At 39.0% G+C, this 26,447-nt stretch overlaps 1 protein-coding gene across 2 annotated transcripts in view; it reads left to right on the plus strand.

Annotated features, from left to right (window-relative positions):
* Positions 1 to 26,447, plus strand: part of WNT5B (Wnt family member 5B) — a 98,024-nt gene that overhangs the window by 52,636 nt on the left and 18,941 nt on the right. The window contains exon 1 of one of the 2 annotated variants that reach the window (XM_039869206.1): positions 22,976 to 22,996. The exons of the other annotated variant lie outside the window; for it this stretch is intronic. The gene's annotated coding sequence lies outside the window, so the exon portion shown is untranslated. Of the gene's footprint in view, positions 1 to 22,975; positions 22,997 to 26,447 lie in introns of those variants that run through there. 2 annotated transcript variants of the gene reach the window in all.

Raw genomic sequence — 26,447 nt, forward strand, 5'->3', positions numbered from 1 at the left:
GATTTTTAACCCTGTAGGCGCTGTTTGAAAGCTGCTGTCAGCCAAGCTCCTCCCCACCCTTCTCCTTTTCACCCTGTAGCCGGCTGTTGAGCCATTCCCTTTCTGGGCCACGCCCCAACCCTGCTCCTCTTTTTCTTTGCTGCTGACGTCTGCACAGTCTTTTCCCATAGTTTACCCCGACGATTCCTGACCCTTCACAGCCTTCTCCTTTTATTATTCTTGCAAGACCCTCCTCCCAGTAGTACTCAATAATCATCACTCCTGTCTTTTTTTTTTTTTTTCCCAACTGTCCCTAATGCCCCTTAACACGTATCTGTTATCACACCCTCATTTCTCTCCATTATGGGATTTGTTTCCTACGATTCTTCTCTCTCCATTCTTTGCCCTAAATTATGAAGAAACAGCTGTTTGCATTCATACCTTAGCTTAACACTGACCCTCTCCAGTCCTCATTCTAGATTTTTCACTACTACTTCCTTCTAGCATGTTCTGGGTGTTTCCAGACACCGCTGTATGTTTCCCTCAGTACTTTATACATCAAAACTTCTCTTCACTTTCGCACTTGGCTGCCGAACTGTGAACTGTCAGAGCGCTGCAGATGCCCAGGCACCTCCTCAGCCTGCTTTTCACTTAGAAGGCAGCAGCCTTCTTGTAGCCTTGTTTCATGATCTTTTTCTTTTTCAGCAGCCTCTAAGACTGTATATACACTGTATGGCCTAATTATGTTGATAGTCAATATATTTGTAGGCACTAATACAGATTTACTTTTTTATAAACTAGAATGACTATTGGACTTGGTTTAAGGTGCTCCAGCAAATGTCTGTTTGTTTATAGACTTGTGTTTTATGGAACCAGGACAATGCTGTATTCTAGAATGTGGCTCCTGGGTCTTAAATGCCCACAGAGGAAAGGATTTCAGAGATTCCTGTTAACCATTCTCAAAGCAAGATTTTTGAATCAGAGAAAATGATCCTGTATATTTTTAGTGAATTTATGGATCCACACAACAAGATACAAGACAAATTCATTTAGCTATCAAGAAGAAAAATGGTTTCTTTGAGGACATGAACATATTCAGCATTTAAGATTGTTAACTTGGCCACTTCTCTTTTGCGGAAGAGTCCTATACTAGAACAAGTACATACAGTTTCACTAATAGGCATAATAAATTTTAGAGCCCCCATTCACCTCTCCTGTTCCTAAATCAAGAAATGCAGAAGGGCTTATCAGTGTCTCAATTTCTCTGCCTAAAGTTTTACCTTGAACTCTACATGAGAGTCACCTTTTTTGTTGTTGCTTGGATGTAGATGTGTTTGTGTTTATGTCAAGGTCTTAATCCAAAACACCTTAATCCTACTTAAGGCAAAACAAAGTGCTAGACCACACAAGGGAAGGGGGAGGAGGGATTTCTAGACGGGAGGGGACCTAAAGAGGAGCTTAGTGGTTTCTCCTCTAGACAGGCTATTGTTCTCATGTCTAAAGAGTCATTGAGAGGTACCTAGAAGCATTTTCTCTAGAATTTGGCCTCCTGGTCCTAGAACTGGCAAAATTTGTCCTTGGATTGAACTTCAGAGTTTTCGCAATATAGAACTTGTTATTTAATACATTCAAACAGATATTGCAAGGATTTTCAGCAATTTGATTATTTTCATGTTCAATAAATAGGAAAATAAAGATCAAGAAGCATCTAAGAAAATGAACATTAGTGAGAAAAGAGATGGGTGGCATCGAACAAGCCCTCTGTTGTCTGGAGACCTGGTGACTTTATGGCATTGAGGAAATGACTCCCCATTCTGGGTCTGTTTCACCTGGGTTACTTCTTCAATCCTGGGAGTATGCATTGTTTCTAATGCAGGCCAGAGATTAAGAATATTTTCATGTGCAGTGGCTTCTTGTAGGGTTTTGGTGTAGGTTCAGATTTGGGACATAAAAATAGATGAAGGATATTACAGACCAGAGACGCTTGTCTGGAAAAGAGGTACACCAATGTAGAAAATCCTGTGGATAGCTGTGCATATTTTAAGGACAGATTGAGATTTTTGTATATGATTCAAAAAGTTGCAACCAGAATTTCTTTTTTCTGAACGAGCTATGAACTTTTTAGAAGCAGAAATGATAGTTATGTGTAGGAAGTCTTTCCAAAGCTTTATCAAGAATTTTAAAGAAACTAGATTTTAAGATAGGGTGTGTTTTTCACAGGGGCGGGGTGGGGTGGGACCCAGGAAAATTGAGAGGCCCAACCCAAAGATCAGGCTTACTTAAGGATGTATACTTCCTCATTCACAGAGGGACCATCTGGCAGAAGAGATCAGAAGAGAATTTTATACTCCTCATTCAAAAATGTATGCAGTTGACCTTTGAACAACACAGGTTTGAACTGCATGGGTCCACTTATACTTGGATTTTTTTCAATAAATGTACATTTGGCCCCCTGAATCTCCAGGTTTTGCATCTGAGGATTCAACCAACCATGGATCAAAAACAGTATTTTTGATCTGCGGTTGGGAATCTGTGATGGGGAGGGCTGACTGTATGCATTACTCTACAGCATTTTCTATAAGGGACTTGAGCATCTGTCAATTTTGGTATCCACTGGGGTCCTGGAACCAATCCCTTCTTGCGGATACCAAGGGACTATAATTAAGTCTGGGGAGAGTCAAAAATTATGTGCAGATTTTTCACTGTGTGGAAGTCAGCTCCCTTAACCCCATGCTGTTTAAGAGTCAGCTGTTTAATAGTGACCCAGAGTCTAGCTGGTGGGTGTTGGATAAAAGGAGTTAAAAATTTTTGTGTTTGTTTTGTATTAACTCTAATGTATCCATGGTGCAATGCCTACTATATAGTAGGCACTCTGTAAATGTTGTTGAACTGAAATGAATGAGAACAATAATAACAATAATATCTTTATGGAAGACCATACATAGCACAACTTCTCCAAGAGTTCTGAACAGCCAATAGCAATGGATATCTGAGGTTTATAAAATGGTGCCTTTCCAACTATGTTCCAACTTCAAGATTTCTTGAGAGCAAAATTTTCTGTATCCTTAATACTTCTAAACAGGAGAATATCTTGGGGCCTCGAGGTTAGAGAATATTAAAAATAAGAGAAGGCAAGGACTCGATTCCCTGACTGCAAATAGAATGCTTAAGCCCCAAGTAAACTGATTTAAATGGGCATAGGACTTGAATAGACATTTCTCCAAAGAACATATAGAAAAATCCAACGAGCAACTGAAGATACTTAACATCAGTAATTGTTAGGGAAATGCAAATCAAAACCATGATAAGAAATTATCTCACACCCATTAGAATGGCTACTGTCAATAAAACAAAAAAATAACAAGTATTGGTGAGGATGTAGAGAAATTGAAACCTTGGTGCACTGTTAGTGGGAATGTAAAATGGTACAGCCACTGTGAAAAACAGTATGACATGACAGTTCCTCAAAAAGTTAAAAATAGAATTACCATATGATTTAGCAGTCCCACTTCTGGGTATATATCCAAAAGAAATGAAAGCAGAATCTCGAAGAGATATTTGTACACATCATGTTCATAAAAGCATTATTCACAATGGCCAAAAGGTGATAACAACTCAGATGTCCATGGATGGCTGAGTGGATAAAGAAAATGTGGCGTATATATACAATAGTTATTATTCAAACTTAGAAAGGAAGAAACTCCTGTCACATGCTATAGCATGAATGAACCTTGAGGGCATTATGCTAAGTGAAATAAGCCTGTCACAAAAAGACAAATACTGTATGATTCCACTTATATGAGAATATGAGATGCCTAGAGTAGTCAAAGCCATAGAAACAGAAAGTGGAATGGTAGCCTCACAGGGGTTGGGGAAAGAGGGAAATGGGAGTTGTTGTTTATTGGGTAGAGTTTCAGTTTTGCAAAATGAGAAAGTTCTGGAGATTTGTTGCACAATGTAAATATACTTAACACTACTGAATCGTACCCTTAACAATGGTTAAGATGCTAACTTTTATGTTGTATGTATTTTACCCCAATTAAAAATGACAAGATTTGAACAACAAACATTTTGAAATAAATATGTAAATAAAAGGGAAAAATGAGTGAAAAATGTTCTCACATCAACACATTGCCAGGAACACCCTCAAATATTTGTTTTCTCTTCCCAAATTTTTAGTTTACTATATCCTGTAAACATGGGATTTTTCCACAACAATAAAAGTAAGGGCTTGAGATCTGAGTAGCTAAAACCCTCTCAGGGTGACTGTATACCTTGTTGTCCAAACTGGGAAAACTCATGAGACTGAAAAGAAGTGCTGTTAATAATCCCGCCCAGATGAGTGGTCACTTCTCCCTTTTACTCTGGAAGTGGGGAAACTTGTCATTTGCAACTTTTGAGTGTTAACTTTAATTTTTTTTTTTCATATTTTTAGGCACTCAACCAAGGGATTAGAATACTTTGATATAATAGAATAATCTCAAATATCAGCTATTATTTGTTAATATTAACAAGCACCTTAGGTACTTGTTACAAAACAGGTAGCTATGACAACCCTAAAAAAATAAGCTATGTTGTAAATGTAGTGGTTCAGCAGCACAGAACATGTTAGAAGGCGGGTTTTCAATCATTCAGTCATTTGGGAAATATTAATACAATTTTTGTGTACTGCTCTGTGTTGTGAAGTAGACAAGATGTTGCAGATGCCGTTTCTGCCTTTAAGGAATTAGGAGTCTGCAATAAACTAGAAAACACCTGCTGATAGTGACCTGTTTGTTAGTGTTATAGTGCCTCCAGAGTGATAGAAATAAAATGTTTCTGTTTAGAGGATCACCACAGGGAAGCCTAGAATTTGAATAGGTGTTGATGGGAGAAAGGGCATCCCATAGCGCTGAAACTTATTTAGAGAACAAGCTAAAGTTTCTCCTGTCTTGCTTAGAAAAAATTAAGAATGCTGTTGTAGCAACCATACAGTGGAAGACACTGATATGGGTCTTCCATATTGAGGCATCAGATTAATTTGAAAAAACCACCTTTTCAAAGAATTCTTGGCTTGCCTTTTTTCCCCACAAGAATGAGGAATCTTTAACTCTTAACTCTTTCCAATCTGGAATTAAAATTCAGTATCCGAAGTGAGAAATTTTTAGTTCATGGTTTGGACTTTGCTATTATTTTTACAACCAATATTGCCTTTAAAAGACATTTAAAAAAAAATTGTCTTTCTCATTGCCCAGTTTACCCGTTTCTGACAATAGAGCTTGGTGTTACACATCCAGGCAGGGGTGGAGAAGCGGGGCCATTCAGGACTTCGCCTGGTCCCTGGGAAGGCCCAGGTGTGAGGGTGGCTTCCATGCCTGTCTCTCTTGAGTGCTTGTGACATGAGGGCTCCTTAGCGCACCACTGTCTCCAAGGCATCATTGTGAGCTAAATTTACATCAGACTTGGAGTCTGAAGTTGTGCATTGGAATCCTAGATCATCTCCCATTATGGTTGCATGACCTATGGCAAAGTGACTTAAATTCTTTGAGTTTTAATTTCCTCATCTATAAAATCAAAGCAATTTTTGTCTACAGAGCTGTTGTGAGAATTTATGGATGAAAAAATCCACAATGAAGTAAGGGCCTAGTGTAGAACCTGGCACATAGTAGGGACCTAATAAATGCTGGTTTTATTTTTATTTTTTTTTATATAAATGCACCATGAAAAAAAAACACACAGCGTGCCCCCAAATTGCAAAGATATACATCTGCTGACAGTTAAACATTTTTTAAATGTTATTTCCTGTTTTTAAGAAATGTGCAGGTTAAAGGAGCGGAAATATAGCAAAAATGCAAGAGCGTAATAAAATGATCTTTTACTTAGAGCAAGCTGTCTACCTCTTTGCACCTCATTTTCTCCTGTTAGTCAGTAAGAGTAGCATGTTCCATTTAGTCACCGAGAAATAGTCCCAAACTCCTCCTCTGCCAGACAAACACCCATTCCTTTGACCTATGTTTTCACTACCAACTCTCACACTTTTCTTTTGATTAGAACAGTGGTTCTCAAACTTGAGTATGCGTCAGGATAACTTTGAAGGCTTCTGAGTCAGAAGGTCTGGGGTGGGGCCCGAGAATTTGCATTCCCAGAGTGATGCTACTCTGCTGCTGCCTGGCACTAGTGGCTGCTGAGAAGCACCGGTAGAACAACCACCTACTACCTAATTTTATTTCTCCCGTTTTAAAACTTTTGTTAAATTATACTTAAAGTCTCTCCCTTTTTAGTAAAATAAAAGTAATATAAAAAAGAAACTTGTTTTCCTCCCATCTTTTTTCTTTTCAGTCACAAGCTCCTCTGGTATGAAGACTGAATTTTTTTCCCCAGTGATATAGTGAAAAGAACCTAGATTTTGTAGCCAGACAGATTCTGGGTTAAAATCTTGACTCTATCACTTATTAGCTCCATGACTTTGGATAAGTTATTTAACCAAGGAAAGCTTTGGTTTTCTTGCCTGTAAAATGGGACTAGTGATTTTCATATCTTGGGAGTTTTGTGAGGATTGAATGGGATAATGTGTGTAACCTCCTAGTGCAGTTCCCGACCATAATGAAAATAGCTAATATTTATTGAGCATTTATTGTGTATTAGACATTATTTTAAGGTCTTCAAATATATGAACTTATCTATTCATCACAATATCTAATCTTCACATTATGAAGAAGTTTCCATTATTATCTCCATTTTACAAGAGACAACTGTGGCATAGAGAGAGAGAAGTAACTTGAACTCAAGACCAAACACCTAGCTGAACTGGAACCTGATCTCTATAGTCTATAACTAGAGACCACATTCTAAACCATTTTGCTTTGCTGCCTTAACAATATAAATTTAGGTTCCTACCTTGCCAGGATGCAGTTTCTATATGATGCCAAATCAAGAGAGGTCCATGAAAGTAATGGTTAACGGTGAATGAAAGGACTTCAGGTCAAGTGGCGAAGTAAGTAAATGCTGTCTCCTCCCATGACCACGTCAAATTACAACTAAATTATAAAACGACCACTCTTGAGAACCACCTAAAGACTAGCTGAACAGAACTCCTATAACTCCATGGAGATTAGTAGAAGAGGACAAGACTTGAAATGGGCTGGTCCCACATCTAAGTGTAGTGGTTAAGAATTGGGAGGGATATGTCGGTTGTGGAGGTCCCTCCCACCCCGAGGAACAAAGGGTCCCAGCCCCACATGGGGCTCCCCAGCCCTGAGCATCAGTGTCAGGAAGAGGTGTTCCCACAACATCTGGCTGTGAAAATCAGTGGGGAAATGGTCAGGTTGAGAAAGAGGGATGCTGCAGACCCAGGCATCCTGTTAAAGGACCCAAGTTCAGACTCACAAACACTCACTCTAAGCTCCAGGAAAGGGACAGCAGCTCAGAAAGCTCCATGAGGAGGAAATGAATTGTCTGGTTTCAGGGAATGAGCTGTAGGGCAGTTCTCTCCTGTACACAAGTGCAGGCAGGTGACATTGTTCCTTTGTTGAGCTTTCCCTCCACACAGCCTGCAGGTGCAAGCCAGTTGCCAAATCGGAGTCTCCTTGAGACCCTCCCTCACCCAGCTAGGACACCAGCCAAAGCTGGTGGCTGTTATACACAAGCTGCCGGCCTCAGCCTGCACTGCAGACTTTCCTAAATCTCTCAAAGGTCAACAAACCCCAAACAAGCAGTGGCTGGCCTTGGTGTTCTCTGTACTTCTTGCTAAGCAGCCCTATGTCTGACATTAGTGGCAACTGGCCTCAGTTGGTAGCATAGTCTCTCCCAGGTGCCTCTAAGCCCAGCACAGGCAGCTATCAACCACAGATCACTTTGTAGTTCCTACTAGGTGGCCCCTGGCTGGGCACAGGCAGCAGCTGATCTTGGCCTCACAGGTTCCCAAAACCAACACACCTTGTGGCTGATTTCAGACCATACAAGAGCACCCTCAGCTCCACAATGACACACCCAAAGGCTGGGCTCAGCAGGCACCAGAGCACTGCTAAAGCGAATCCCACTCCCTGGAGTCAGCATCCCCAAACAACAGCTAGTCTGCCAGTCTTCACAGCCAGTCAGCCTGAGAATCAGTCCCAGCCACTGATGTACCAACATCAATTAAGGCTCAACTACAACAGGAGGGCACACACAACCCACACAAGGGCAAACCTTTGGAGCACTCGGTCCAAGTGACCAGGGAGACCACCACTGGACTCCACAGGACACCTACTATATAAGGCCACTCTGCCAAGACTGGGAGATACAGCAGGTCTACCTAATACATAGAAACAAACACAGGGGGCAGCCAAGTTGAAGAGACAAAGAAACATGTCCCAAATGAAAGAACAGGACAAAACTGGAAAAAGAACTAAACAAAATGGAGGCAAGCAATCTGCCAGATACGGAATTCCAAAACTGGTTATATGAATTTAGGGTTAGAATAGATTAACTCAGTGGGAACTTAGACAAAGAGATAGAAACCATAAAAAAAAGAAACAATCGGAAATGAATACAGTAACTAAAATGTAGAATACATTACATGGAATCAACAGCAGATTAGATGAAGCAGAGGATTGAATCAGTAATTTGGAAGATAAGGTAGCAGAAAACACCCAGTCAGAACAGCAAAAAGAAAAAGAATTTTAAAATAATTGAGAATCATTTAAGTGACCTTTGGGACAATATCAGTTTAACAACATTCGCATCATAGGGGTACCATAAGAAGAGAGCAAGGAATTGAAAACCTATTTGAAGAAATGACTGAAAATTTCCCTAACTTGGTAAAGGAAATAGACGTACAACCCCAAGAAGCACAGAGTCCCAAACAAGATGAACCCAATGTGGTCCTCACCAAGACCATCATAATTAAAATGCCAAAGGTTAAATACAATCACATACCTATCAATAATTGCTTTAAATGTAAATAGATTAAATGCTCCGATCAAAAGACACAGAGTGGTTGAATGGGTAAGAAAATAAGACTCTTACATACACTATCAACATGAGACCCATTTCAGATCGAAAGCCACACATGGACTGAAAGTAAAGGGATGGAAAAAGATATTTCATGGAAATGGAAATGAAAAGAAAAGATGGGGTAGCAATACTTACATCTGACAAATGCTATAATAAGAGACAAAGAAGGACATTACATAATGATAAACAGATCAGTCCAATAAGAGGATATAACCCTTGTAAGCATTTACCTAAACATGTAAAGTGAGTATTAACAGACATAAAAGGAGAGATCTACAGTAATACAAATATGGTAAGGGACTTTAACACCCCCCATTGACATCGATTGATAGGTCATCCAGTCAGAATCAGCAAGGAAACAGTGGCCTTAAATACACATTAGACCAGATGGATTTAATTCACATTTTTAGAACATTTTGTCTCAAAGCAGCAGAATATACATTCTTTCAGACACACATGGGACATTTTCCAGGATAGATGACATGTTAGGTCACAAATCAAGTTTTAATTAATTTAAGAAGATTGAAATAATAGCAAACATCTTTAATCAGAATGGTGTAAAACTAGAAATCAATTACAAGAAGAAAACTGAAAAACACAGGTACATGGAGGCAAAATAACATGCTACTAAACAATGAGTGAGTTAACAATGAGATCAAAGAAGAAATCAAAGATAACTTGAGAAAAATTAAAATGAAAACAGAACGATCCAAAATCTGTGAAACACAGCAGAGGAGTTCTAAGAGGGAAATTCATAGCAATACAGGCCTACCTTAAGAAATGAGAAATCTCAAATCAACAATCTAACCTTACCCATAAAGGAAGTAGAAAAAGAACAAAGTGAGTGGGAGGAAGAAAATTATAAAGATCAGAGTGGAAATAAATAGTCTTAAAAAACAATACAAAAGATCAATAAAACCAAGAGCTGTTTCTTTAAAAAGACAAACAAAATCGATAAACCTTTAACCAGACTAAAGAAGAAAAAAAGAGAGAGGACCCAAATAAATAAAATTAGAAATAGGAGAAGTGACAGCCGACACCACAGAAACACAAAAGATTGTAAGAAAATGCTATGAACAACTGTATGCCAACAAATTGGACAACCTGGAAGAAATGGATAAATTCCTAGAAACATACAATCATCCAAGACTGAGTCAAGAAGAGATAGAAAATCTGAACAGATCAATAATTACTAACAAAATTGAATCGGTAACTCCCGACAAACAAAAGTCATTGACCAGATGACTTCACGGGTGAATTTTGCCAAATATTCAAAGAAGAGCTAATACCTGTCCTTCTCAAACTGTTGTGAAAATTGAAGAGGAGGGAAGCCTCCCAAGCTTATTTTATGAGGCCATCATTATCCTGATTCCAAAACCAGACAAAGACGTTACAAAAAAAGAAAATTATATGTCAATGTCCTCGATCAACATAAATGCAAAAATCCTCAACAACATATGAGCAAACCAAATTCAGCAATATGTTAAATAGATCATACACTAATGATCAAGTTGGATTTATTCCTGGGATGCAAGATTGGTTCAATATCTGAAAATCAATTAATGTGATACACCACAAAACAAAATGAGGGATAAAAATTATATGATCACATCAATGATGCAGAAAAAGCATTTGACACAATCCAGCATCCATTTATGATAAAAACTCTCAGCAAAGTGGGAATAGAGGGAACGTACCTCAACATCATAAAAGCCATATATGACAAACCCACAACCAACAACATTCTCAACAATGAAAACTTAAAATTATTTTCCCTAAGATCAGAAACAACACAAGGATGCCCACTTTCACCATGTGTATTCAGCATTGTATTGGAAGTCCTAGCCACAGCAGTCAGATAAGAAAAAGAAATAAAAGGCATCCAAATTAGAAAGGAAAAAGTAAAACCATCATTATTTGCAGATGACATGATACTATATCTAGAGAACCTTAAAGATTCCACCAAAAACTACTAGAACTGATCAATGAATTTAGTAAAATGGCAAGATACAGGAGGTAAGAATATGCAACAGGGTAAAGGCAGTTCTTCTATACATGATGTTAGGAAAACTGAACAGATACATGAAAAAAATGAAACTAGATCACTTTCTTATACCATATGCAAGAATAAACTCAAAATGGATTAAAGACTTAAATATAAGACCTGAAACTATGAATTTTCTAGGAAAAAACATAGGCAGTAAACTTTCTGATATCATTCTTCTTTGGATATGTCTCCTCAGGCAAGGGAAACAAAAGAAAAAATAAATGGGACTAAATCAAACTAAAATGGTTTTGCACAACAAAGGAAACTATCAACACAATGAAAAGACAACCTACTGAATGAGAGAAGATACTCTCCAGTGAAACACCTGATAAAGGGTTAATATCCAAAATGTATAAATAACTCATACAACTTAATGTCAAAAAAACAAACAATTCGATTAAAAAATGGGCAGAGGACTTGAACAGACATTTCTTCAGAGGACATACAGATGGCCAGTCAACATATGAAAAGGTGTTCAATGTCACGAATCACCAGAGAAATGCAAATTAAAACCACAATGAGATATCACCTCACACCTGTCAAAATGGCTATCAATAAATCAACAAACAAGTGTTGGCAAGGATGTGTAGAAAAGGGAACCTTTGTGCATTGTTGGTGGAATTGCAAATTGGTTTTCCCTATGGAAAACGGTGTGGAGATTCCTCAAAAATCAAAAAATAGAACTACCATATGATCCAGCAACCCCACTTCTGGGTATTTATCCAAAGAAATCCAAAACACTAATTCAAAAAGATATATGCATCCCTATGTTCATTGCAGCATTATTTACAATAATCAAGATACAGAAGCCACCTAAGTGCCCATCAACAGACAAGTGGATAAACAAGAAGTGATACATATATACAATGGAATATTACTCGGCCATAAAAAAGAGTGAAATCTTTCCATTTGTGACAACACGGATGGACTCAGAAGGTATTATGTTGAGTGAAATAAGTCAGACACAGAAAGACAAATACCACAAATACCATATGATCTCACTTACATAAAAACCAGAATAAATGAACAAACCAAACAGAAACAAACTCATAGATACAGAGAGCACACTGATGGTTGCCAGAAGGGAGGGAGATGCAGAGATGGGTGAAATAGTTGAAGGGATTAAGAAGTACAAATTCATAGTTACAAAATAGTCACAGGGATATAATAAAGTACAGCATGAAGAACATAGTCAATATAACTATGTATGGTGTCAGATGGGTACTAGACTTATGGGGAGATCACTTCATAAGTTATACAAATGTCTAATTACTGTGTTGTACACCTGAAAATAACATAATATGGAATGTCAACTGTAATTGAATAAACAAATTAAAAATAGAATAAAAAATAAAAATAAAAAAGTAAGATAAACCTTCTTTTAAAAACTGCAAAATAAACAAACCCCCTGAAAGGAGTGAATAAGATTGACTGTACTATGAGCAGTATTGGGCCATGATGAGGTGTGGCTTTCTCATGAAACACTTAAAGGGACCTGGTTAATTTGCTAGCCAGTATAGGTCCGTGTGTGTGTGTGTGTGTGTGTGTGAGCGAGTGTGCGCGCACACCTATGTATGACGAGAGAGGGAGGACAAGAGAGTACGCACAGCAGCCAGAGCCTGTGAGTGTGCATACTGTGGGTACCTATGCTGCTAATCCATTTTATGCCTCCAGGCCCACAGCTGGATGCCTGGCAGCCTCCAGCCTTGTATGGTCCCAAAGGAATGTGTTTGTGTGTAATTATGTCACCCTCTAGTGGTTACTTCCCTGTTAGCCCTTTATCCATGAAAAGCCCACTCGATGTCAGTGACCTCCCTTCAAATGAGATTCAGTGAGCAGAACCTCAGGGAGATTTCGGCATGGAGGGGCAGTGCTGAGAAAGGAGGAGTATGGCGGAAGGCAAGAAAGGAGTGCCAGGATCTGAAGAGAGGGAAAAATGCTACTAGAAATAATTATTAGTCTACTTCTGGCACAGAAGAGGAAGCAGGAAAGGCAGAACGTTTAGAGAAAGGGGAGGAAGGAAGATGTCTCAAGTGAGGCTCCTGCATTTCAGTTTTTATCAAATGCCATTTTATATTTGCGGTATAGGACAGTTACTGCATTAGAGCTCTTTCCAGAGCTTCAGTGTTGATGGCCGAAGTGAGAGTAGAGAAGGAATATTTTTAACAAGTTTCAATTCTTTTTCCAAGGGATGTAGGCACATACCATGACTAACAAAGGCTGACTAAATTCCAAACTTTCACAACCCTGAAGTGGACAGCTAACTTGACTTCTTCTCCATAGCCTGAGGCTGTCTTCTATCTGCCAGTAAAGGTCATTTTTATCAGGACTCCCATAGGTTTGTCATATCTTGATAAATATTTCAAAAGGCAAGGAGGGGATCAAGATCAATCTTACTCAGAACCGGTTTGTAACTCCACATCAGGCCTGGGACTCTGCTGTCTAAAGCCTTACTGGGTTTGAAGGTTATTCCCTTTTTGAAAAGGGGCTGGTGCTGAGCCAGACTTTGCTGGAAAGTCCTAATTGGATGAACTGAGCATTTACATTTCTTACATAATGCCAGACCCAGAGGAGTATTAGGGATTGGCCCCGTTGGCAGAGTTCACAGCCAGGTCCCCTTTTCTGCCAAGAGGATAGGGTTAAAGGTTTAAAAAAATAGCCAGAATCTCATGGGATAAAAAAGCAAAGTCCTAGCCTTGCTAGTGTTAACTCTTCACAGCCCAGAAAAGATGGTTATGAAATAAAAATCAATCTTCATAGCATGTGATACTGCTATTTTCCTGAATACCAGTTATTCCCAAAGATTTCAGTAACGCATACCAAGCACTGGGTTTTCTCCCTGGTAGGAGGGACATGAAAACAGTACGTGAACTCTGTCCACATTTTTTAAGTTGGCACAACTTGTCTCAGTCTTGAGACCTAGAATTCAGTGAGGTTCTTTGTTGTTTACTTTTTATTTTTAAACTTCCCTTACTGTTTAAGGCCAAAAAGTTCAAGTAAATAACTTAAGTAATCAGTACCTACTGTTGTAACCATCAGGAATCGTTGATTTAGCTGGTCGAGGGACCCTAAACTGGAGTTGGCAACATTTTGGCATAATAACAAAACTTAGTACTTAGGTGACACATTCTCTTTAAAGCTATCAGAGCTTGGTGTAGACATTTAATGATGAGGCTTGTTTTTTGTTTGTTTGATGATTGGTTGGTTGGTTTTAACAAATAGAGAAAATAAGGCATAGAATGAAGAAGTAACTTTCTCAGGGTCATGGGAACAATGGAGGTTGAGTGGTCTTTCCTGTGACCTGCAGGACATCTTTGAATCTCTCTCAGGTGCACAGTCAAGATTGCCTTTGTACTTGATGTTTCAATAAAACCCATATACAGTTGGAACGATAATCAGACATTGGGAGAAGTACACAGAAATTTGATCACTTGCACTACTAAGTGATTAGGATTGCTGTTCGCTAACCGAAATAAGGGAAGAAAAACAGACATTTTAAATAGAGTGATAATGTGTGTCACCCAGGCATGTTAGTGACTGTTAAAGTGCTGTGGGAGAATGGAAAACACAACCTTTGGGATCAATTTCAAAATGGATCTTAGTTCTCTATTCTCTCGATCTTATCAATTTAAAAAGGTTGACATACTTTGAGAAATAATATATAAACTAAGAAATTATCATAGCTAAAATCGAATTAGCTTGCATTGTGATTTCATTAGTAGCATGTCTTAGTCTGTAATGCTTCATTGTAGAAATTGCCAATTTGCTTCCTTATGCTACACGTAATATCCCAATTATCATAATTTTCAATATAAACAGCATTTATTAAAAACATCTTGTAAGGTATCATAAACTGATAGAAAGTTGTGACTACTATGTAAATTAATATACTAATATTTTTCTGTGTTCTATGGTATAAGAAAGTGCTTAAAACTTGAGCATTTCTTAGTCTTTGACCAACATAAAGAATCACATGGTTAACTTTAGATCATCTTATATTATCTGTGGCTGTGGGAGAGAGCTGGTTGTTCAGTTTTAATCATTGGATCATGTTGCAAACTGAGAGGTTTTTTGTTTGTTTTGATTTTCTTTAAAAGAAAATCAAGTTTTATTTTTTTTATCCCATTTATTTAAATTCTAAGACAAAGCTGGAAAAGCAAGCCTTGAAGACCTAAAGATAACATTGTCTCCTACTGTTCTATGGAGGAAAAGAAATGGCTCACACACACAAAAAGGTTGGAGGGAATAAAGTTTGTGGTGTTATGCAAGAAGAAGTATCCTGATTACGTATAAAAGTTAAACTACTTCACACCCTGTTTCTAAACATAAGGATTCAAATATGTGGCAATAGTAGATTGAAGCCTGAATGTTTTCTTAAACATTTCTTAAATGTTAGGGATCTTGAAAGATCTCGAAACAAGTATAAAATTCTGTCCTGAATTCAGTGTCTATGTGCCTGCTAGAAGAATATTTCCTAGCTCCTGCTTAAGTGGACCTCGCCTCCCCAACTCAAAGATCAAAATAAAATCAACGACAACAATAAAACAACTTTTGAAAGGTATCTTAGAGATCCAGGGGAATGAGAGATTCTATTCCTGCCTTTCTCTACAGCTTATCAGTCTGGTTTGCTTCACAGTTAGATGGTACTTCATCCGGGTGGTGGTTTCATGGGTATATGCGTATGTTAAAATTCATCAAGCTGTATATTTAAGATTTGTACATTTTATCCTATGTATATTTTTTTTCAATAAAGTTTGTTTAAGTCGAGGGCGGGGGGCTTAATGGGTCAAGGAAAATTTACTGCTATGTATACAAATGATCAGAAATTCCGTTTATTCAACAGGCCAACCAAGCAGGTAGAGATGCTGCAGCAGCTGCTGCCTAGAATTTAACGGGGATGGGAACTTGGCCTTACCCTTCAGCCTCACCGCCCTCTCTTGCCTGTGACTGCCACTCTCTCCATGCCTGGCTGCTCTCATTGCTGAACTAGGGCAAGGATTTTATCTTTCTTTATCATTCTTTGTTACTCTTCACCTACAGTCTTCTGTGCACCCCCATCCTGCAGTACAGTGTTTGCAGTCAGCATTCAATAATCACCTTTAATTCTGATCATCTTACTTTCGTTAATATGTATTGGGGGTGGGGAGCAGAGTGGGAGAGAAAGGGAAAAAGCAAGTTGTTTTTTAAAGAATAGATCAGTGAGTCTCTGTCCTGGGGAGCAACCTGGGATTAGGCACGAGCTGGGATAGAAAACACACAGACATTTCTGTGTTTGCCTAAGTCTTTGAGAATGTTCTCTTAATGTTGTAAAAATGCAGTAATTTATCATTTGCTGTACACATTCCATGCTGTTCCCTACTGAACCAAATCAGGTCACATTATACTTGCTGTGTTATGCTGTGCTGTTTTCCATTGACTTTTTGGTTGTTGATATTGGCTTTTATTAGGGTTGGGTGTGTGGTTTCTCTTGACACAAACGTGAATGCATTTTACTGCCGAAATTTTCCTAGGAGTTTGGTCATTTTAAGCTGGAAATCATAATGGATTATGCTTTACATTCCTATACTTGCTTTCATCTGTCTGCGGGTGCCACCCATAGTGTAGGCTTCCTGTGGTGCAGTGGATGTGCTAGATATGAGTAGAAAAAAATGCAGCTTCTTTTATGCACCCAGGAAGACAAGGAAACCATGGTAATGTGTGCCATCGACACACATTTATTTGTGGTATGTCAGAGATTCAGATCCAGCCATCTTTGCCTGTTACTGCCATCCCAGACAGTGACAGCCACAGGGATAAGGAATTTTTGCAGAAGTTCAAGAACTCTCCTCCTGTATTCTTGCCCCAGTGTTTGAGATCCTGCAGCACTCCTGCTAATATTTCTTGATTTGAACTCAGAGGCACTAGCTAGTGGGCATTTTTTTTTGCGGAGGATTCTCATTAAAATTTCCCTGTCGGTTTTTAAAGTCTGTTTTTTAAACTGAATTTCTAAATGCTTTTGAAACCAACAGTGTTGTTTTATTTTGCTGATAGAACCCAGATGGAAGGAAAGAGTTGTTTTTTTCCATTTTTTGAATCACTGCACATGCACTGTCACCTAGACACAAAAGGGTAAAGTAGGGACAGTGCTGTGGCCACAGAGCATGGTTAGGTTTCGAAAAGCAGCACAGCCAAAAAATACCTTCTGATTCAACACTTCCGCTCTCTATGTGACCTCAGAGCATATCTAGTTACAGGGTTTCTTTGGCAAAAACAAATTCTTGCGCTGGAGTTAACCAGGCAAAGCCAGTGTCTCCCTGGCCAGTTAAATTTGAGGACCTATCTGCCTCACACGTCATTAACAGCACTGTTTATTTAGGGCCCCTCTACAGAATCTTTATTCATGGAAAAGTAGAAAAAGGCTCAAACCACCCAGCTGGATTTCCAGGTTCTGAGTGAAATTTGTAACCCCTTTGACTTCTCAACTGAGAAAATTGGATGCGGCTGTCACAGAAAGAGAATAAATATGGAACCCCACAATGCTATGCTTGCAGCCACTTTTATTCCATCGAATTTAACACACAATGAAAGGCAGGGATACTCTGGGAGGCATAGAGCTGAACCAATGGTAGGAGTCCTACAATTCTGTCTGTTGAGCTAGCGACAGTTCTGGGCAAGATACTTTATCCTCCTTCAGTTGGCCACTGGCTGAAAGATGCAGGCAATAATATCCCTCCTGTGATCCTACTGTAAGTGTTCTAATCTTAAAACTAAATGACCTATGAAAGAGGAAATACAAATGGCTAATAAACATCTAAAAGTGTATGTCCTCACTAACAAAGAAATGTGATTTAAAAGGAGATAGATTTTTTTTTTTATTTATCATGAGAAGAGATTTTTTTAAATGACACTATCCAAACATCTTAATTAACTTTTGTCGTGTAAGACTAAAACCTGCTTTAGCGTCTGTCCTATTAGGCTTTATTTTCATTAAAGATTGGAAATTAAAAAATAATAATTTATTTTGAAAGAATAACAAATTGCCCAATAAATTTAATGAGCCAGTTTAACTAGATCATTGACTAGTCAATAGATGCTAGGGGTGTTAGGACTAAAAATGACTTTAGGGATTTGTATGGTTCAGCCCTTCACTCATTAATAGAGAAATTGAGGACCTAGAGCAGTTGTCTACAGTCACACAGTTGTGAAGAGCTGGAATGCATTCGTAGAATATGATGCACTGTTACTTAGATCTTGCTGTTGGTAAATAGCTTAATATAAGATTGAACTTTTTTTCTTTTTTAATATCTCAAGGCAGTTGCACTTTACTGTCTTTCTAGACAGACAAAATGTCGTAGACTGCAGAGAACAGGAATTCAGGCATTGTTTCCCCATTTAGTCTCTGTTCTTGCATGACTAGTGGCTGGACACCTCTCTGTATATTTAGTGAGGATAGCAATTCACCCACAATTGAAGTTCTTTCGATAGTCTTAGTTAGAAACCACTTAAGCAACTACAAAGAAAAGTAAGGTGTTTACAGTCTAAAAGAGGGTTTTTTTTTAAAGTATATAGATGAGTCTTATACAGAGTAGAATAAGGATTGTAAGAGTTTGTATTAGTTAAGGTAATAAACAAATACCCAAATATAAATTGGCTCTAAAACCATAGAAGTTTGTTTCCAGCCCACATAAAAACCAAAATGCATGTCCCTTCTTGGCAGACAGTTCTCCAAGTGGTAAATTTGGGACCTGGGCTTCTTCTGTCTTATGACTCTATCTTTAGCCCTCACTTTGAAAGCAGTCATGCTGGCCTGCATCAAGCTGACAAGAGAAAGAGCGTGGAGGACTGCTTGTTGGAGGTCTTTCAGGGCCAAGCCTGGAAGTTGCAGACGTCATTTCTTCTAACATTTCATTAGGAAGAACTCAATTATAGGACCACATCTTATTGCAGTAGAGGCTGGAAAATGTAGTCAAACTACCACCAGGTGAGCTCTACCACAAGTAGCTTTGAGGGTCCAAAGTGGGAAGACATCAGATGAGGGTGAAGTAACTCTTGGACAAATACATATATATCCAGGAATGCAGAAGTTATTAATAATTATTTCTACTGTTAACTATATATTTTTATAAATTTTAATAAAGATATTTCTGTTGACTCATCCTAGATGGTATAGGTACTGTTTGTTTTTTCAGTAGTGGTGACTCTTTCTGATCAATGTCATGTGTTTGTAAGATGGCCATATCCCATGAAGATCAAACCTGCTTCGACCACCTATTGCCTCCTTGGAGATGAGCACAAAAATAATGGGCTTTCCCCAAGGCCACATGCAGATACCCTACTATCAGTATTCTTTATTTCAATTCCGTAGTGACCAATACAAAGGGTCTGAGTACTGGTGGTTGGGTCCCACTGCTAACTTGTCATTTCCATGGCTGCACAATGCAAAGACCACACCTCTTCCCCACCTTTCCACTCAGGTTGACAGTGTTCGCTCCTCCTGCCCCTTATTGTGTTTCTGCTGGAGTAGCTCTCCCAGCTGGGTTCCCAACCTCTAAACTCTCGCTTTATGTACTCTATTCATCATTATTGCCAGCAAACTATTGCCAGCTTTCCTAAATGGAGATCTGATAATGTCTCTTTCCTGTTAATGTCTTGCACGATTCCTGCAGATTGCAGAATAAAGCCCAAACTCCTAGGTGGAGCCTCAAAGTCTTCTATGAGGAGGTCCCACATGAAGGTCCTACTTCAGCCAGAATTCATGACTTGTTTTTCTTTGAATTTTGGCCTTGTTTCTCCCCCAAACTTAGCTCGTGCATGCACACTTGTATGTGCACATACTCTCTCTCTCTCACAGTTTCCCCACCCCCCTGTTTTCTATAGTTGAATTTTGGACATAAAATTGTTATATAATGTTCTTGTCATACTCAAAATGTGTCATGTGTTTTCAGGCCTCTGCACCTTTGCCCAGTAAGAGGACCTCACTCTCTCATCTCTCTCTGTGGGAATCCTGCCTATCCTCTTAGGCAAGTTCAAATACTATCTTTATCATGAAGCATCCCCTCCTTTGGAATTAATTAGTCTTTCTTAGGGCTAATAATTGGAGACAATTATTAGTATAACAATTGGATATCAATTGATACCTCCATTATAACATATCATTCTGCTAAATATTGTAATTTTGCATGTGTTTACCTCATCCCTACAAGATTATAAGAATTTCTCTTGTCTTTGAGTAAGACCTAGTAGATACTCAGTAGTATTTATTGAGTTGAGTTGGAATCACAAAAGAATTCCATTTAAATTACTTTCTGGCATTTTCACTGGGTCTGAACTTCCTTTATTCTGAATAGCAAATACAAAATTGCTAACCATTTAGTTCTGATGATGGGAAATTACTCCCAATTTTATCACAGTGAATGCTTTTCCTAATGATTAAGTATAAAGATGAGAAGTACAGGTTGTCATTGGAATAGGAAAAGATTATCTCCCTGGCCCATAGGTGCAGTGTTGATCCTGGGTCATGGCTTCTAGAGTTAATTGTTCTTACTCAGAGGCTCATGGTATTTGGCATGTTACCACTCTCATAGCTCTTATTACATCAAACTTAGCAGAAGATTTCAAATGGTGCTTTTGGTTTTGTATGAGCGATGATTTATTTTCTTGCCAGGCTCCCGCTCTAGACCAGTACCATCCATAAACTCTCTGTGATGGTGGCATTGTTCTATGATCTGTGCCGTCCAAAACAATAGCCACTAGACACATGTGGCTACTGAGCATTTGAAATGTGGCTATTGCTACTGAGGAACTGAATATTTAATTCATTTTAAATTTAAATATCCACATGTAGCCAGTGTCTACCATATTTGACAGTGCAGAGACACTGAGTTCCTGGGAAAGTAATGTCTTAATAATTTATTATAATCTCCTATAAAGTGCTAGGTGCTCAGTAGGCCCACAATAAATATTTGTCAAATGATGAACATTTAACGTTTATTGAGTGGCTGCTGAATGTGAGGTGCTCTCCAAGGGCTGTCTGGTGTTACCTTCATTTTCCGCAGAACCTCTTGTGAGGCAGCACAGATCACAAGGCTCAGCCTCCATCGTTCCCTCCAGCCTTTACCGGGAAAACAGGCAGCCATGGGAGCAATTTGGCAAGAGCTTTGGGAGCCCTGTGAAAAGTGGCCTAGCAGAGCCATAAAAGAAACAAAAGAATCTCAGTGGTAAACCAAATGCCTCTTTAACCTGCCCAGGCCTGAATTTGGTGATCATATTTTTTCCTGAGGCAGCTACAGAAGTTATTTAATTCCAAAAATCAGAACCTGTGAGACCCACAAATCTGGTCTGAAAACTGCGGACAGTGACCCTAGTTTTGGTAAAGGAAATGTGAGTGTCTTAGCATTGATGAGGGGGAGATGAGAAGAGGTAGCCAGCTTGGCTTTGAATGTTCTCATCTGGTGAGAAAATTCGCTTGTGCCTGAGAGGACTGAGCTCTATGGTTTTTATTAGAAGGCTGCTTGGTACGCTTTCCTCTAAGGATTTAAGAACTCATCCACAGCTCAGTCTAAGGATCAATTTGAAACGGGGGCAGCAGCTAGAGGCAGCAAGAGCGGGGCACACAGAGCTTAGAGTTACTGGTTTCCCCCTAAATAAAAATCTAGGTGTCATTTCTGCGTGAACAGTAAATTATAGGGAGAATTAGCCTGCAGTCTCTCCTTTCCCATTGTGCCATTGGCGCCCATCTGGCCACAGTCATTCCTTTGCCATTTTCCGATGTGTACCTGGCTGATGAAGGCTAAAGGACAGTCTCTGGCACCCAACATTTAAGACCTCTGTGGATCCAGAGCTGCTGCTTCTGCTCTCCTTTTCATTGCAATTTGCATCTCCCACTTACTAATAAAAAAGAAATAACTCTCTTGTTTTTCCAAATGGAAATTGCCCATTTTTGAAGGAAAAGGTTGGCTGCTTCAGTAGATTTCAAGAGAGTAGAAAGACTAGAATAAGGTGAGGCCGTAATTTCTCATACAAACCTAGCTTCTGGGATGGAATTACAGAATTGTTTCGAAAAAGAAGATCAGTATAACTGCTTTCAGAAAACCTCATATGTGCAAATCCATATTTATAAATAGTTCAGAGTGATTATTCATATAGTCAAATGATTATTATATGTAATATAATTATAATACATAATACATATATTAAGGTTTCTTTAAATAACAGAGTGGCATACTTAAAAGCCTTTGGGCACCAGACAAGCAAAATGAATGTGCCGAGCAGCCAGAAGAAATGCAATAGAGAGCAGTGGGAAAATGTTGGAAAATTAAGGAGCTACTCCCCCACCACTAACACATTCATATTCCAAAAATTTCAAAACATTATGTTAGCCAAGGAGATTTGGTTGTGTGCCAGTTGGTGATCACTGCTTTGTTAAATAGTAAGATTTCCTCAGGTCCTTTAAAAATATACTTCAAAACAGGAACACATTTACTTGGTAGCACAAGTTACATTTTTATTCTCATTAGCCCATGGCATAGAGAGGGGTCATCAACCTGCCTGTGATGGAGGATCCAGCATTCCATTTCTTTGCTTCATTCACTCTATTTAAACGAGGGAATTTGTGGAAGTGGGTGGCAGTTGCCTAGGTTAATATTTTCCCTCATATTACCAGTGAAAATAGATACTTGGAGAAAGGTGAGAGCATGCAGACAGCTTTCTCTAAACTCTCTCAAACCGTTCAAACTGTGGCTGCCGTGCTGCTAAAATAATTTCCTATACCACACTGATCCGTGGCCATATGTTTCTGCCTTTTTTTCCTAGAGCATCTTTTGAAATTATTTTAATTTATTAGGATTCGGGAGAAGGAAAAATTCCTCTTTCTTCTCTTCTGCACAGGATAAGACTTCTGATGAAGTTTTGCTTGGTACCCAAGGAGAAAACTGTGCTTTTGCACATAAGATGAGGAGGAGTCAGCTGGGATCTGCCACTTCTGGGAACCGCACAGGGTCCTGGCGTCTTGGGGTTCAGGTCTGCTTGCTCTGTGGGATTTGCTTAGCAGGGTATGAGTTGGCTATTTCTCGAGGCACTGGGAGCTAGAGACTTGGGAATCATTTTTCTCTGAACATCAAGAACCAGATTTTAGTGTGGCAGTCTTAGGATCTATTTCTGCGTCCCTGCTACTCGGCACTGTAATTGGGTCGGTTTTGCTCTACACTTCCCAAATCCCTAAAAATTTATTCCTGTGAATGGCAGACACATATTGAGGAAGGGCAATTTGCATATTTCTTGAAGGCCAGAATTAAAATCTCATCCCTCCTTACCCATCCTTTATCTCCCCTTTATCCCCCATCCCCAAGGCATTCTCATTCCTGCAAGCTAGAGAAACCCAACGAGAAAAGACGGTCTATTTGAGAGATCAGAGCGCCTGCAAAGTGATGTATGTGGTGGAAGCTAGGATATCTTCTCAAAAAAAACCACTTTTTTAATTTTCATCTCTACCAACTGTCAGAAAGTAGATCACACAAAGAAATGCTATGCCTTAGGGCTAAGAGGATTCATTGAGCAAAGCTTGGAAGGAAGAACGAGGGAGACTTAGAGACCGAGAGAAACCCTTGGGAGAAATAATTAAGGCTGGCAGGGAAAGGCTCTGTTAATTGAGCTGAGAAGAAAGATGAGCATCTGGGGATTCTTTTAAAAGGTTATGGAATTTTCTGACAGAGTCTTGGGTATATCATGGCATTAACCTTTGGTCGCTACTTCAAATATAGTTTTAAGGGAGGAAAATGAATTTTTATCTATGAAAAAAATCATATAAGAGAAACAGCTAGCTACAGAATAAAATAGTAATACTTGATTAAAAAAAAAAAAGTAGTGAGACAGAAGGTGGTTTCGCCAGGTCCTCGTTTCCTGGTGTGGGAAGAGAAGAAATAAAATGCTGAGCTGCCTCCTGGCATGGTCCGGGCAGCTGCCGTTTCATGTGTAGTAAATCCGGGCCTCGCTCTGTATGAAGTACCCGTGTGCTTTGTGTTGAACGCCCTTCCTCCCCACCAGCCCCTCCTGCTCTCAAATGGTTACCCCATGTGGCTGTCTCTGTACCTAAATTTTCTAAAACGCGTTTAAGGCAGAGGTTTCTTTTGGGGTATGAGGACTGTTTTTAAGCCCCCTGCAAAAGGACATGTGCCCCATGAGACTATAATCGTACTTTCCACTAGGATCCCCTCAGACCGTTTGGTATTAATTAGACATTTTCTTACTATAAAATGTTTTTGTGTGTGTGTGTATGTAATATAACATATACAGAAAACTGCATACGACATAAACGCACAACTTAATAAATTGTTACCCACATACCTATTACCCAGGTTAAGAAATAGAATGTTGAATGGCACTCCAGAAATTCCTCTTATGTCCTGTCCTCATCACAATCCCCTCTTCCACCTTTGAGGAAACCACTCTCCTTGCTATTCTTTTTAGCTTAACCATCTACGTGTGGATCCCTAAGCAATATAGTTTTGCTATACGTGGAATTATAGTTTATATATTCTTTCGTGACATGCTTCCGCTCAATATTATGTTTGTAAGTTTCATGCATGTTGTTGCATGTAACTGTAGTTCATTTATTTTCATTACTGTCTAGTATTTCACTGTATTAATATGTCACAATGAATTGGTCCAGCCATGATTGATGCATATGTGTATGTTGTTTCCAGCTAGAGGCTACTAGCAGTACTGCCATTCTTGATGCGTATCCTGGTGTATACTTGGGCGGATACTCCAGGAGAGTTGCTGCATTATCAGGAACAATTTTTAAGAAATGTAACAGCTTTCTTGAGATACAATTCACATGCCATACAATTCACCTGTTTAAAATGTACAATTAAATAATTTTTAATGTAGTCTTAGAGTTCTACAACCATCACCACAATCATCAGTAGCACTTTTAAATGAATTAGTATTTTATTAATTACAGGGGACTATATACATGTAGACTGTAAGAGTAGAAGTAGGTGGACATATTTATTCATTCTAGAGTTGGTGCTTGGTTTGTATATGTTCTGTGGTCCTACGGCCCCCAGAAGTCTTTAGCCCCCAGGTAAGGAACCACTGGCTTAAGGCATTGATGTGTAGAAATTTGCCCTTAAAATACATATATGTTACTGGAAAGATTTAGTGCTTTAGTTCATTACATATTCTATGGATGGCTTTATGATAGTGATTCTCAAATTTTTATGGGCATTAGAATCACCTAGAGAGCTCATTAGAACAGATCGCTAAGCATCACCCTCCGAATTTTAGATTCAATAGGTCAGGGTGGAGCTTGAGAATTTGTATATCTAATCAGTTTCCAAGTGATACTGATACTGTTAGTATGGGGACAATATTTTGAGAAACCTGGTTGCTGGCTATTACCTTGGAAATTAGAGAATCGAATATGGAAAGAATTCATTCAATCATTTACTAGATAAGAATAGGACAAAAGATGCACTTCTTTGGAGGGAAAAGAGAGCAATTGTAGTAGCTCAGAGTATGGCTGTAGGAATGGAGAGTGGAGAATAGATTTTTAAAATATTATGGAGAAAGACAAGAGGCCTTGACAGTTGATTTGACTTGGAGGGTAAAAGAGAGGACGGAATCAAAAAGGACGCCAAAATTTTAGGCCTGGATCAGGAAGAGAATTAGAGAACAGGGAATAACAAGGCTGCAAGGAAAGAGCGTAATCTGTATCTTAACTTCTGTACTTCTTGGCTCTCTAGGAAGACTGACTCAACCATCATTTCATGGTCAAAAGATGACTGATCCCCTATGCCTGTGGCCCCCTTCCTGCAGTGATGCCCCCAGAAACTCATGGGAGTTTCCCTGGGCCATTGATAGTGAATGCTCAGTGGGGATTCGAATCAGATTTCTACATAAAATTAATGACAAGAATGATTCTGAGAACATTGGAAATTTCCAAAGTCCTTTATATATTGCAATATCTCCCCTACCCCTCCAAAAGCACCTTGAAATTTTCTTTGACCAAATACCATCTCTATATGAAGTCCTTCTTGCTCTTTTCCTCCTATTTAAAGCCTACACATTTTTCAAGGCCCTACTCCAATCCCACATCCTGGCTTTGATTGCTCCCTTGGACTCCTCAGGCACTTTGTGTGTCTTGCATTTCAGTGTAGGTTTTTCCTTTTCCCCCAGCTAGACCAAAGCACGTCAAGGAATAAGGTCTTAGACATTTTCACATTACTGTGTAATAAGCAGCATTAGAAGTTGAATAGCACTCATGTATTTGAGGAAAAGGTAGAGACAGCTGGGAACTGGAATCTCCAAAATCTCACTTAGCACCTGACAGTACATTCCCAAATAAGGAGATACATCAGGAGAGGCAGCTTTTTCGCTGGTCAGTTGCTGGGCCATATGGACGTGAAAGGAATCCTTTGTCTCCACGAGAGGCTGGCTTCAGTGGCTTTTCTCTTATATCCTTGAGAGC

Source organism: Pteropus medius, unplaced genomic scaffold (assembly GCF_902729225.1).
Source record: "Pteropus medius unplaced genomic scaffold, Ma_sr-lr_union100, whole genome shotgun sequence".
Taxonomy (NCBI): domain Eukaryota; kingdom Metazoa; phylum Chordata; class Mammalia; order Chiroptera; family Pteropodidae; genus Pteropus; species Pteropus medius.